The sequence below is a fragment of the Xylocopa sonorina genome, chromosome 2 (assembly GCF_050948175.1).
Source record: "Xylocopa sonorina isolate GNS202 chromosome 2, iyXylSono1_principal, whole genome shotgun sequence".
NCBI classification, from domain to species: Eukaryota; Metazoa; Arthropoda; class Insecta; order Hymenoptera; family Apidae; genus Xylocopa; species Xylocopa sonorina.
The window spans coordinates 4,343,769-4,359,172 of NC_135194.1; positions in this window are offsets into that span (position 1 = coordinate 4,343,769).

Here is a 15,404-nt window from a genome sequence, read left to right on the forward strand (position 1 = left end):
TGGTAAGATATAATATGATTTGCGAAGTGTTATGTATTCCTCGTCTACACTTCAAATGAATGTAAATGCGACACTTCCTTGCTAGGAAATAGCGTCTGCAGATGTCTAGGTATCGTAGCGATAGAGTTCTAATGCTTCTTAAAACGAGATATTGCATCTCATATCTATGGTTCATGGTAAGATATAATATGATTTGCGAAGTGTTATGTATTCCTCGTCTACACTTCAAATGAATATAAATGCGACACTTCCTTGCTAGGAAATAGCGTCTGCAGATGTCTAGGTATCGTAGCGATAGAGTTCTAATGCTTCTTAAAACGAGATATTGCATCTCATATCTATGTTTCATGATAAGATATAATATTCATTGCGAAGTGTTATGCATTCCTCGTCTACGATTCAAATGAATGTAAATGCGACACTTCCTTGCAAGGAAATTGCGTTTGCAGATGTCTAGGTATCGTAGCAATAGAGTTCTAATGCTTCTTAAAACGCGATATCGCATCTCATTTCTATGTTTCATGGTAAGATATAATGTGATTTGCGAAGTGTTATGTATTCCTCGTCTGCACTTCAAATGAATGTAAATGCGACACTTCCTTGCAAGGAAATAGCGTTTGCAGATGTCTGCGTACCGTAGCAATAGAGTTCTTATGATTCTTAAAACGCGATATCGCATCTCATTTCTATGTTTCATGGTAAGATATAATATGATTTGCGAAGTGTTATGTATTCCTCGTCTACACTTCAAATGAATGTAAATGCGACACTTCCTTGCTAGGAAATAGCGTCTGCAGATGTCTAGGTATCGAAGCAATAGGATTCTAATGCTTCTTAAAACGCGATATCGCATCTCATTTCTATGTTTCATGGTAAGATATAATATGATTCGCGAAGTGTTATGTATTCCTCGTCTACACTTCAAATGAATGAAAATGCGACACTTCCTTGCAAGGAAATAGCGTTTGCAGATGTCTAGGTGTCGTAGCAATAGGGTTCAAATGCTTCTTAAAGCGAGATATTGCATCTCATATCTATGTTTCATGATAAGATATATTATTCATTGCGAAGTGTTATGCATTCCTCGTATACGATTCAAATGAATGTAAATGCGACACTTCCTTGCTAGGAAATAGCGTCTGCAGATGTCTAGGTATCGTAGCGATAGAGTTCTAATGCTTCTTAAAACGCGATATCGCATCTCATTTCTATGGTTCATGGTAAGATATAATATGATTTGCGAAGTGTTATGTAGTCCTCGTCTACACTTCAAATGAATGAAAATGCGACACTTCCTTGCTAGGAAATAGCGTCTGCAGATGTCTAGGTATCGTAGCGATAGAGTTCTAATGCTTCTTAAAACGCGATATCGCATCTCATTTCTATGTTTCATGGTAACATATAATATGATTTGCGAAGTGTTATGTATTCCTCGTCTACACTTCCTATGAATGTAAATGCGACACTTCCTTGCAAGGAAATAGCGTTTGCAGAAGTCTACGTATCGTAGCAATAAGAGTTCTTATGATTCTTAAAACGCGATATCGCATCTCATTTCTATGGTTCATGGTATAATATAATATGATTTGCGAGGCGTTATGTATTCCTCGTCTACACTTCAAATGAATGTAAATGCAACACTTCCTTGCAAGGAAATAGCGTTTGCAGATGTCTAGGTATCGTAGCAATAGGGTTCAAATGCTTCTTAAAGCGAGATATTGCATCTCATATCTATGTTTCATGATAAGATATAATATTCATTGCGAAGTGTTATGCATTCCTCGTATACACTTCAAATGAATGAAAATGCGACACTTCCTTGCTAGGAAGTAGCGTCTGCAGATGTCTAGGTGTCGTAGCAATAGGGTTCTAATGCTTCTTAAAACGCGATATCGCATCTCATTTCTATGTTTCATGGTAAGATATAATATGATTTGCGAAGTGTTATGTATTCCTCGTCTACACTTCAAATGAATGTGAATGCGACACTTCCTCGCTAGGAAATAGCGTTTGCAGAAGTCTACGTATCGTAGCAATAGAGTTCTTATGATTCTTAAAACGCGATATTGCATCTCATATCTATGGTTCATGGTAAGATATAAAATGATTTGCGATGTGTTATGTATTCCTCGTCTACACTTCAAATGAATGTAAATGCAACACTTCGTTGCAAGGAAATAGCGTTTGCAGATGTCTAGGTATCGTAGCAATAGGGTTCAAATGCTTCTTAAAGCGAGTTATTGCATCTCATATCTATGTTTCATGATAAGATATAATATTCATTGCGAAGTGTTATGCATTCCTCGTATACGATTCAAATGAATGTAAATGCGACACTTCCTTGCAAGGAAATAGAGTTTGCAGATGTTTACGTATCGTAGCAATAGAGTTCTTATGATTCTTAAAACGCGATATCGCATCTCATTTCTATGGTTCATGGTAAGATATAATATGATTTGCGAATTGTTATGTATTCCCGTCTACACTTCAAATGAATCTAATTGCGACACTTCCTTGCTAGGAAATAGCGTCTGCAGATGTCTAGGTATCGTAGCGATAGAGTTCTAATGCTTCTTAAAACGAGATATTGCATCTCATATCTATGTTTCATGATAAGATATAATATTCATTGCGAAGTGTTATGTATTCCTCGTCTGCACTTCAAATGAATGTAAATGCGACATTTCCTTGCAAGGAAATAGCGTTTGCAGATGTCTGCGTACCGTAGCAATAGAGTTCTTATGATTCTTAAAACGCGATATCGCATCTCATTTCTATGGTTCTTGGTAAGATATAATATGATTTGCGAAGTGTTATGTATTCCTCGTCTACACTTCAAATGAATGAAAATGCGACACTTCCTTGCTAGGAAATAGCGTCTGCAGATGTCTAGGTATCGAAGCAATAGGATTCTAATGCTTCTTAAAACGCGATATCGCATCTCATTTCTATGTTTCATGGTAAGATATAATATGATTCGCGAAGTGTTATGTATTCCTCGTCTACACTTCACATGAATGTAAATGCGACACTTCCTTGCTAGGTAATAGCGTCTGCAGATGTCTAGGTATCGTAGCGATAGAGTTCTAATGCTTCTTAAAACGCGATATCGCATCTCATTTCTATGTTTCATGGTAAGATATAATATGGTTTGCGAAGTGTTATTTGTTCCTCGTCTACACTTCAAATGAATGTAAATGCAACACTTCCTTGCAAGGAAATAGCGTTTGCAGATGTCTAGGTGTCGTAGCAATAGGGTTCAAATGCTTCTTAAAGCGAGATATTGCATCTCATATCTATGTTTCATGATAAGATATATTATTCATTGCGAAGTGTTATGCATTCCTCGTATACGATTCAAATGAATGTAAATGCGACACTTCCTTGCAAGGAAATAGCGTTTGCAGATGTCTACGTATCGTGGCAATAGAGTTCTTATGGTTCTTAAAACGCGATATCGCATCTCATTTCTATGTTTCATGGCAAGATATAATATGATTTGCGAAGTGTTATGTATTCCGCGTCTACACTTCAAATGAATGTGAATGCGACACTTCCTCGCTAAGAAGTAGCGTTTGCAGAAGTCTACGTATCGTAGCAATAAGAGTTCTTATGATTCTTAAAACGCGATATCGCATCTCATTTCTATGGTTCATGGTATGATATAATATGATTTGCGAAGTGTTATGTATTCCGCGTCTACACTTCAAATGAATGTGAATGCGACACTTCCTCGCTAAGAAGTAGCGTTTGCAGAAGTCTACGTATCGTAGCAATAAGAGTTCTTATGATTCTTAAAACGCGATATCGCATCTCATTTCTATGGTTCATGGTATGATATAATATGATTTGCGAAGTGTTATGTATTCCTCGTCTACACTTCAAATGAATGTAAATGCGACACTTCCTTGCAAGGAAATAGCGTCTGCAGATGTCTAGGTATCGTAGCGATAGAGTTCTAATGCTTCTTAAAACGCGATATCGCATCTCATTTCTATGGTTCATGGTAAGATATAATATGATTTGCGAAGTGTTATGTAGTCCTCGTCTACACTTCAAATGAATGAAAATGAGACACTTCCTTGCTAGGAAATAGCGTCTGCAGATGTCTAGGTATCGTAGCGATAGAGTTCTAATGCTTCTTAAAACGCGATATCGCATCTCATTTCTATGGTTCATGGTAAGATATAATATGATTTGCGAAGTGTTATGTAGTCCTCGTCTACACTTCAAATGAATGAAAATGCGACACTTCCTTGCTAGGAAATAGCGTCTGCAGATGTCTAGGTATCGTAGCGATAGAGTTCTAATGCTTCTTAAAACGCGATATCGCATCTCATTTCTATGTTTCATGGTAACATATAATATGATTTGCGAAGTGTTATGTATTCCTCGTCTACACTTCCTATGAATGTAAATGCGACACTTCCTTGCAAGGAAATAGCGTTTGCAGAAGTCTACGTATCGTAGCAATAAGAGTTCTTATGATTCTTAAAACGCGATATCGCATCTCATTTCTATGGTTCATGGTATAATATAATATGATTTGCGAGGCGTTATGTATTCCTCGTCTACACTTCAAATGAATGTAAATGCAACACTTCCTTGCAAGGAAATAGCGTTTGCAGATGTCTAGGTATCGTAGCAATAGGGTTCAAATGCTTCTTAAAGCGAGATATTGCATCTCATATCTATGTTTCATGATAAGATATAATATTCATTGCGAAGTGTTATGCATTCCTCGTATACACTTCAAATGAATGAAAATGCGACACATCCTTGCTAGGAAGTAGCGTCTGCAGATGTCTAGGTATCACAGGGATAGAGTTCTAATGCTTCTTAAAACGCGATATCGCATCTCATTTCTATGTTTCATGGTAAGATATAATATGATTTGCGAAGTGTTATGTATTCCTCGTCTACACTTCATATGAATGTAAATGCGACACTTCCTTGCAAGGAAATAGCGTTTGCAGATGTCTACGTATCGTAGCGATAGAGTTCTAATGCTTCTTAAAACGAGATATTGCATCTCATATCTATGGTTCATGGTAAGATATAAAATGATTTGCGATGTGTTATGTATTCCTCGTCTACACTTCAAATGAATGTAAATGCAACACTTCCTTGCAAGGAAATAGCGTTTGCAGATGTCTAGGTATCGTAGCAATAGGGTTCAAATGCTTCTTAAAGCGAGATATTGCATCTCATATCTATGTTTCATGATAAGATATAATATTCATTGCGAAGTGTTATGCATTCCTCGTATACACTTCAAATGAATGAAAATGCGACACTTCCTTGCTAGGAAGTAGCGTCTGCAGATGTCTAGGTATCGTAGCAATAGGGTTCTAATGCTTCTTAAAACGCGATATCGCATCTCATTTCTATGTTTCATGGTAAGATATAATATGATTTGCGAAGTGTTATGTATTCCTCGTCTACACTTCAAATGAATGTGAATGCGACACTTCCTCGCTAGGAAATAGCGTTTGCAGAAGTCTACGTATCGTAGCAATAGAGTTCTTATGATTCTTAAAACGCGATATCGCATCTCATTTCTATGGTTCATGGTAAGATATAATATGATTTGCGAATTGTTATGTATTCCTCGTCTACACTTCATATGAATGTAAATGCGACACTTCCTTGCAAGGAAATAGCGTTTGCAGATGTCTACCTATCGTAGCAATAGGGTTCTAATGCTTCTTAAAACGCGATATCGCATCTCATTTCTATGTTTCATGGTAAGATATAATATGATTTGCGAAGTGTTATGTATTCCTCGTCTACACTCCAAATGATTGTGAATGCGACACTTCCTCGCTAGGAAATAGCGTTTGCAGAAGTCTACGTATCGTAGCAATAGAGTTCTTATGATTCTTAAAACGCGATATCGCATCTCATTTCTATGGTTCATAGTATGATATAATATGATTTGCGAAGTGTTATGTGTTCCTCGTCTACACTTCAAATGAATGTAAATGCGACACTTCCTTGCTAGGAAATAGCGTCTGCAGATGTCTAGGTATCACAGGGATAGAGTTCTAATGCTTCTTAAAACGCGATATCGCATCTCATTTCTATGTTTCATGGTAAGATATAATATGATTTGCGAAGTGTTATGTATTCCTCGTCTACACTTCATATGAATGTAAATGCGACACTTCCTTGCAAGGAAATAGCGTTTGCAGATGTCTACGTATCGTAGCGATAGAGTTCTAATGCTTCTTAAAACGAGATATTGCATCTCATATCTATGGTTCATGGTAAGATATAAAATGATTTGCGATGTGTTATGTATTCCTCGTCTACACTTCAAATGAATGTAAATGCGACACTTCCTTGCTAGGAAATAGCGTCTGCAGATGTCTAGGTATCGTAGCGATAGAGTTCTAATGCTTCTTAAAACGAGATATTGCATCTCATATCTATGTTTCATGATAAGATATAATATTCATTGCGAAGTGTTATGCATTCCTCGTCTACGATTCAAATGAATGTAAATGCGACACTTCCTTGCAAGGAAATAGCGTTTGCAGATGTCTAGGTATCGTAGCAATAGAGTTCTAATGCTTCTTAAAACGCGATATCGCATCTCATTTCTATGTTTCATGGTAAGATATAATATGATTTGCGAAGTGTTATGTATTCCTCGTCTACACTTCAAATGAATGAAAATGCGACACTTCCTTGCTAGGAAATAGCGTCTGCAGATGTCTAGGTATCGTAGCGATAGAGTTCTAATGCATCTTAAAACGCGATATCGCATCTCATTTCTATGTTTCATGGTAACATATAATATGATTTGCGAAGTGTTATGTATTCCTCGTCTAAACTTCCTACGAATGTAAATGCGACACTTCCTTGCAAGGAAATAGCGTTTGCAGATGTCTGCGTACCGTAGCAATAGAGTTCTTATGATTCTTAAAACGCGATATCGCATCTCATTTCTATGTTTCATGGTAAGATATAATATGATTTGCGAATTGTTATGTATTCCTCGTCTACACTTCAAATGAATCTAATTGCGACACTTCCTTGCTAGGAAATAGCGTCTGCAGATGTCTAGGTATCGTAGCGATAGAGTTCTAATGCTTCTTAAAACGAGATATTGCATCTCATACCTATGTTTCATGATAAGATATAATATGATTTGCGAAGTGTTATGTATTCCTCGTCTACACTTCATATGAATGTAAATGCGACACTTCCTTGCAAGGAAATAGCGTTTGCAGATGTCTGCCTATCGTAGCAATAGAGTTCTAATGCTTCTTAAAACGCGATATCGCATCTCATTTCTATGTTTCATGGTAAGATATAATATGATTTGCGAAGTGTTATGTATTCCTCGTCTACACTTCAAATGAATGTGAATGCGACACTTCCCCGCTAGGAAATAGCGTCTGCAGATGTCTAGGTATCGTAGCGATAGAGTTCTAATGCTTCTTAAAACGAGATATTGCATCTCATATCTATGTTTCATGATAAGATATAATATTCATTGCGAAGTGTTATGCATTCCTCGTCTACGATTCAAATGAATGTAAATGCGACACTTCCTTGCAAGGAAATTGCGTTTGCAGATGTCTAGGTATCGTAGCAATAGAGTTCTAATGCTTCTTAAAACGCGATATCGCATCTCATTTCTATGTTTCATGGTAAGATATAATATGATTTGCGAATTGTTATGTATTCCTCGTCTACACTTCAAATGAATCTAATTGCGACACTTCCTTGCAAGGAAATAGCGTTTGCAGATGTCTACGTATCGTAGCGATAGAGTTCTAATGCTTCTTAAAACGAGATATTGCATCTCATATCTATGTTTCATGATAAGATATAATATGATTTGCGAAGTGTTATGTATTCCTCGTCTACACTTCAAATGAATGTGAATGCGACACTTCCTCGCTAGGAAATAGCGTTTGCAGAAGTCTACGTATCGTAGCAATAGAGTTCTTATGATTCTTAAAACGCGATATCGCATCTCATTTCTATGGTTCATGGTAAGATATAATATGATTTGCGAATTGTTATGTATTCCTCGTCTACGATTCAAATGAATGTAAATGCGACACTTCCTTGCAAGGAAATAGCGTTTGCAGATGTCTAGGTATCGTAGCAATAGAGTTCTAATGCTTCTTAATACGCGATATCGCATCTCATTTCTATGTTTCATGGTAAGATATAATATGATTTGCGAAGTGTTATGTATTCCTCGTCTACACTTCAAATGAATGTGAATGCGACACTTCCCCGCTAGGAAATAGCGTTTGCAGAAGTCTACGTACCGTAGCAATAGAGTTCTTATGATTCTTAGAACTCGATATCGCATCTCATTTCTATGGTTAATGGTAAGATATAATATGATTTGCGAAGTGTTATGTATTCCTCGTCTACACTTCCTATGAATGTAAATGCGACACTTCCTTGCAAGGAAATAGCGTTTGCAGATGTCTACCTATCGTAGCAATAGAGTTCTAATGCTTCCTAAAACGCGATATCGCATCTCATTTCTATGTTTCATGGTATGATATGATATGATTTGCGAAGTGTTATGTATTCCTCGTCTACACTTCATGTGAATGTAAATGCGACCCTTCCTTGCTAGGAAATAGCGTCTGCAGATGTCTAGGTATCGTAGCGATAGAGTTTTAATGCTTCTTAAAACGAGATATTGCATCTCATATCTATGGTTCATGGTAAGATATAATATGATTTTCGAAGTGTTATGTATTCCTCGTCTACACTTCAAATGAATGTAAATGCGACACTTCCTTGCTAGGAAATAGCGTCTGCAGATGTCTAGGTATCGTAGCAATAGAGTTCTTATGATTCTTAAAACGCGATATCGCATCTCCTTTCTATGTTTCATGGTAAGATATAATATGATTTGCGAATTGTTATGTATTCCTCGTCTACACTTCAAATGAATCTAATTGCGACACTTCCTTGCTAGGAAATAGCGTCTGCAGATGTCTAGGTATCGTAGCGATAGAGTTCTAATGCTTCTTAAAACGAGATATTGCATCTCATACCTATGTTTCATGATAAGATATAATATTCATTGCGAAGTGTTATGCATTCCTCGTCTACGATTCAAATGAATGTAAATGCGACACTTCCTTGCAAGGAAATAGCGTTTGCAGATGTCTAGGTATCGTAGCAATAGAGTTCTAATGCTTCTTAAAACGCGATATCGCATCTCATATCTATGTTTCATGATAAGATATAATATTCATTGCGAAGTGTTATGCATTCCTCGTCTACGATTCAAATGAATGAAAATGCGACACTTCCTTGCTAGGAAATAGCGTCTGCAGATGTCTAGGTATCGTAGCGATAGAGTTCTAATGCTTCTTAAAACGCGATATCGCATCTCATTTCTATGTTTCATGGTAACATATAATATGATTTGCGAAGTGTTATGCATTCCTCGTCTACGATTCAAATGAATGTAAATGCGACACTTCGTTGCAAGGAAATAGCGTTTGCAGATGTCTAGGTATCGTAGCAATAGAGTTCTAATGCTTCTTAAAACGCGATATCGCATCTCATTTCTATGTTTCATGGTAAGATATAATATGATTTGCGAAGTGTTATGTATTCCTCGTCTACACTTCCTATGAATGTAAATGCGACACTTCCTTGCAAGGAAATAGCGTTTGCAGAAGTCTACGTATCGTAGCAATAAGAGTTCTTATGATTCTTAAAACGCGATATCGCATCTCATTTCTATGGTTCATGGTATGATATAATATGATTTGCGAAGCGTTATGTATTCCTCGTCTACACTTCAAATGAATGTAAATGCAACACTTCCTTGCAAGGAAATAGCGTTTGCAGATGTCTAGGTATCGTAGCAATAGGGTTCAAATGCTTCTTAAAGCGAGATATTGCATCTCATTTCTATGTTTCATGATAAGATATAATATTCATTGCGAAGTGTTATGCATTCCTCGTATACGATTCAAATGAATGTAAATGCGACACTTCCTTGCAAGGAAATAGCGTTTGCAGATGTCTACGTATCGTGGCAATAGAGTTCTTATGGTTCTTAAAACGCGATATCGCATCTCATTTCTATGTTTCATGGCAAGATATAATATGATTTGCGAAGTGTTATGTATTCCTCGTCTACACTTCAAATGAATGTGAATGCGACACTTCCTCGCTAGGAAATAGCGTTTGCAGAAGTCTACGTATCGTAGCAATAGAGTTCTTATGATTCTTAAAACGCGATATCGCATCTCATTTCTATGGTTCATGGTAAGATATAATATGATTTGCGAATTGTTATGTATTCCTCGTCTACACTTCATATGAATGTAAATGCGACACTTCCTTGCAAGGAAATAGCGTTTGCAGATGTCTACCTATCGTAGCAATAGGGTTCTAATGCTTCTTAAAACGCGATATCGCATCTCATTTCTATGTTTCATGGTAAGATATAATATGATTTGCGAAGTGTTATGTATTCCTCGTCTACACTCCAAATGATTGTGAATGCGACACTTCCTCGCTAGGAAATAGCGTTTGCAGAAGTCTACGTATCGTAGCAATAGAGTTCTTATGATTCTTAAAACGCGATATCGCATCTCATTTCTATGGTTCATGGTAAGATATAATATGATTTGCGAATTGTTATGTATTCCTCGTCTACACTTCAAATGAATCTAATTGCGACACTTCCTTGCTAGGAAATAGCGACTGCAGATGTCTAGGTATCGTAGCGATAGAGTTCTAATGCTTCTTAAAACGAGATATTGCATCTCATATCTATGTTTCATGATAAGATATAATATTCATTGCGAAGTGTTATGCATTCCTCGTATACGATTCAAATGAATGTAAATGCGACACTTCCTTGCAAGGAAATAGCGTTTGCAGATGTCTACGTATCGTAGCAATAGAGTTCTTATGATTCTTAAAACGCGATATCGCATCTCATTTCTATGGTTCATGGTAAGATATAATATGATTTGCGAATTGTTATGTATTCCTCGTCTACACTTCAAATGAATCTAATTGCGACACTTCCTTGCTAGGAAATAGCGTCTGCAGATGTCTAGGTATCGTAGCGATAGAGTTCTAATGCTTCTTAAAACGAGATATTGCATCTCATATCTATGTTTCATGATAAGATATAATATTCATTGCGAAGTGTTATGCATTCCTCGTCTACGATTCAAATGAATGTAAATGCGACACTTCCTTGCTAGGAAGTAGCGTCTGCAGATGTCTAGGTATCGTGGCAATAGGGTTCTAATGCTTCTTAAAACGCGATATCGCATCTCATTTCTATGTTTCATGGTAAGATATAATATGATTTGCGAAGTGTTATGTATTCCGCGTCTACACTTCAAATGAATGTGAATGCGACACTTCCTCGCTAAGAAGTAGCGTTTGCAGAAGTCTACGTATCGTAGCAATAAGAGTTCTTATGATTCTTAAAACGCGATATCGCATCTCATTTCTATGGTTCATGGTATGATATAATATGATTTGCGAAGTGTTATGTATTCCTCGTCTACACTTCAAATGAATGTAAATGCGACACTTCCTTGCTAGGATATAGCGTCTGCAGATGTCTAGGTATCGTAGCGATAGAGTTCTAATGCTTCTTAAAACGCGATATCGCATCTCATTTCTATGGTTCATGGTAAGATATAATATGATTTGCGAAGTGTTATGTAGTCCTCGTCTACACTTCAAATGAATGAAAATGCGACACTTCCTTGCTAGGAAATAGCGTCTGCAGATGTCTAGGTATCGTAGCGATAGAGTTCTAATGCTTCTTAAAACGCGATATCGCATCTCATTTCTATGTTTCATGGTAACATATAATATGATTTGCGAAGTGTTATGCATTCCTCGTCTACGATTCAAATGAATGTAAATGCGACACTTTGTTGCAAGGAAATAGCGTTTGCAGATGTCTAGGTATCGTAGCAATAGAGTTCTAATGCTTCTTAAAACGCGATATCGCATCTCATTTCTATGTTTCATGGTAAGATATAATATGATTTGCGAAGTGTTATGTATTCCTCGTCTACACTTCAAATGAATGTAAATGCGACACTTCCTTGCTAGGAAATAGCGTCTGCAGATGTCTAGGTATCGTAGCGATAGATTTCTAATGCTTCTTAAAACGCGATATCGCATCTCATTTCTATGTTTCATGGTAAGATATAATATGATTTGCGAAGTGTTATGTATTCCTCGTCTACACTTCAAATGAATGAAAATGCGACACTTCCTTGCTAGGAAATAGCGTCTGCAGATGTCTAGGTATCGTAGCGATAGAGTTCTAATGCTTCTTAAAACGAGATATTGCATCTCATATCTATGTTTCATGATAAGATATAATATGATTTGCGAAGTGTTATGTATTCCTCGTCTACACTTCAAATGAACGAAAATGCGACACTTCCTTGCTAGGAAGTAGCGTCTGCAGATGTCTAGGTATCGTAGCAATAGGGTTCTAATGCTTCTTAAAACGCGATATCGCATCTCATTTCTATGTTTCATGGTAAGATATAATATGATTTGCGAAGTGTTATGTATTCCTCGTCTACACTTCAAATGAATGTAAATGCGACACTTCCTTGCTAGGAAATAGCGTCTGCAGATGTCTAGGTATCGTAGCGATAGAGTTCTAATGCTTCTTAAAACGCGATATCGCATCTCATTTCTATGATTCATGGTAAGATATAATATGATTTGCGAAGTGTTATGTATTCCTCGTCTACACTTCAAATGAATGTAAATGCGACACTTCCTTGCTAGGTAATAGCGTCTGCAGATGTCTAGGTATCGTAGCGATAGAGTTCTAATGCTTCTTAAAACGCGATATCGCATCTCATTTCTATGTTTCATGGTAAGATATAATATGGTTTGCGAAGTGTTATTTGTTCCTCGTCTACACTTCAAATGAATGTAAATGCGACACTTCCTTGCAAGGAAATAGCGTTTGCAGATGTCTAGGTGTCGTAGCAATAGGGTTCAAATGCTTCTTAAAGCGAGATATTGCATCTCATATCTATGTTTCATGATAAGATATAATATTCATTGCGAAGTGTTATGCATTCCTCGTATACGATTCAAATGAATGTAAATGCGACACTTCCTTGCAAGGAAATAGCGTTTGCAGATGTCTACGTATCGTGGCAATAGAGTTCTTATGGTTCTTAAAACGCGATATCGCATCTCATTTCTATGTATCATGGCAAGATATAATATGATTTGCGAAGTGTTATGTATTCCGCGTCTACACTTCAAATGAATGTGAATGCGACACTTCCTCGCTAAGAAGTAGCGTTTGCAGAAGTCTACGTATCGTAGCAATAAGAGTTCTTATGATTCTTAAAACGCGATATCGCATCTCATTTCTATGGTTCATGGTATGATATAATATGATTTGCGAAGTGTTATGTATTCCTCGTCTACACTTCAAATGAATGTAAATGCGACACTTCCTTGCTAGGAAATAGCGTCTGCAGATGTCTAGGTATCGTAGCGATAGAGTTCTAATGCTTCCTAAAACGCGATATCGCATCTCATTTCTATGGTTCATGGTAAGATATAATATGATTTGCGAAGTGTTATGTAGTCCTCGTCTACACTTCAAATGAATGAAAATGCGACACTTCCTTGCTAGGAAATAGCGTCTGCAGATGTCTAGGTATCGTAGCGATAGAGTTCTAATGCTTCTTAAAACGCGATATCGCATCTCATTTCTATGTTTCATGGTAACATATAATATGATTTGCGAAGTGTTATGCATTCCTCGTCTACGATTCAAATGAATGTAAATGCGACACTTCGTTGCAAGGAAATAGCGTTTGCAGATGTCTAGGTATCGTAGCAATAGAGTTCTAATGCTTCTTAAAACGCGATATCGCATCTCATTTCTATGTTTCATGGTAAGATATAATATGATTTGCGAAGTGTTATGTATTCCTCGTCTACACTTCAAATGAATGTAAATGCGACACTTCCTTGCTAGGAAATAGCGTCTGCAGATGTCTAGGTATCGTAGCGATAGATTTCTAATGCTTCTTAAAACGCGATATCGCATCTCATTTCTATGTTTCATGGTAAGATATAATATGATTTGCGAAGTGTTATGTATTCCTCGTCTACACTTCAAATGAATGAAAATGCGACACTTCCTTGCTAGGAAATAGCGTCTGCAGATGTCTAGGTATCGTAGCGATAGAGTTCTAATGCTTCTTAAAACGAGATATTGCATCTCATATCTATGTTTCATGATAAGATATAATATGATTTGCGAAGTGTTATGTATTCCTCGTCTACACTTCATATGAATGTAAATGCGACACTTCCTTGCAAGGAAATAGCGTTTGCAGATGTCTACCTATCGTAGCAATAGAGTTCTAATGCTTCTTAAAACGCGATATCGCATCTCATTTCTATGTTTCATGGTAAGATATAATATGATTTGCGAAGTGATATGTATTCCTCGTCTACACTCCAAATGATTGTGAATGCGACACTTCCTCGCTAGGAAATTGCGTTTGCAGAAGTCTACGTATCGTAGCAATAGAGTTCTTATGATTCTTAAAACGCGATATCGCATCTCATTTCTATGGTTCATGGTATGATATAAAATGATTTGCGAAGTGTTATGTGTTCCTCGTCTACACTTCAAATGAATGTAAATGCGACACTTCCTTGCAAGGAAATAGCGTTTGCAGATGTCTAGGTATCGTAGCAATAGAGTTCTAATGCTTCTTAAAACGTGATATCGCATCTCATATCTATGTTTCATGATAAGATATAATATTCATTGCGAAGTGTTATGCATTCCTCGTCTACGATTCAAATGAATGAAAATGCGACACTTCCTTGCTAGGAAATAGCGTCTGCAGATGTCTAGGTATCGTAGCGATAGAGTTCTAATGCTTCTTAAAACGCGATATCGCATCTCATTTCTATGTTTCATGGTAACATATAATATGATTTGCGAAGTGTTATGCATTCCTCGTCTACGATTCAAATGAATGTAAATGCGACACTTCGTTGCAAGGAAATAGCGTTTGCAGATGTCTAGGTATCGTAGCAATAGAGTTCTAATGCTTCTTAAAACGCGATATCGCATCTCATTTCTATGTTTCATGGTAAGATATAATATGATTTGCGAAGTGTTATGTATTCCTCGTCTACACTTCAAATGAATGTAAATGCGACACTTCCTTGCTAGGTAATAGCGTCTGCAGATGTCTAGGTATCGTAGCGATAGATTTCTAATGCTTCTTAAAACGCGATATCGCATCTCATTTCTATGTTTCATGGTAAGATATAATATGATTTGCGAAGTGTTATGTATTCCTCGTCTACACTTCCTATGAATGTAAATGCGACACTTCCTTGCAAGG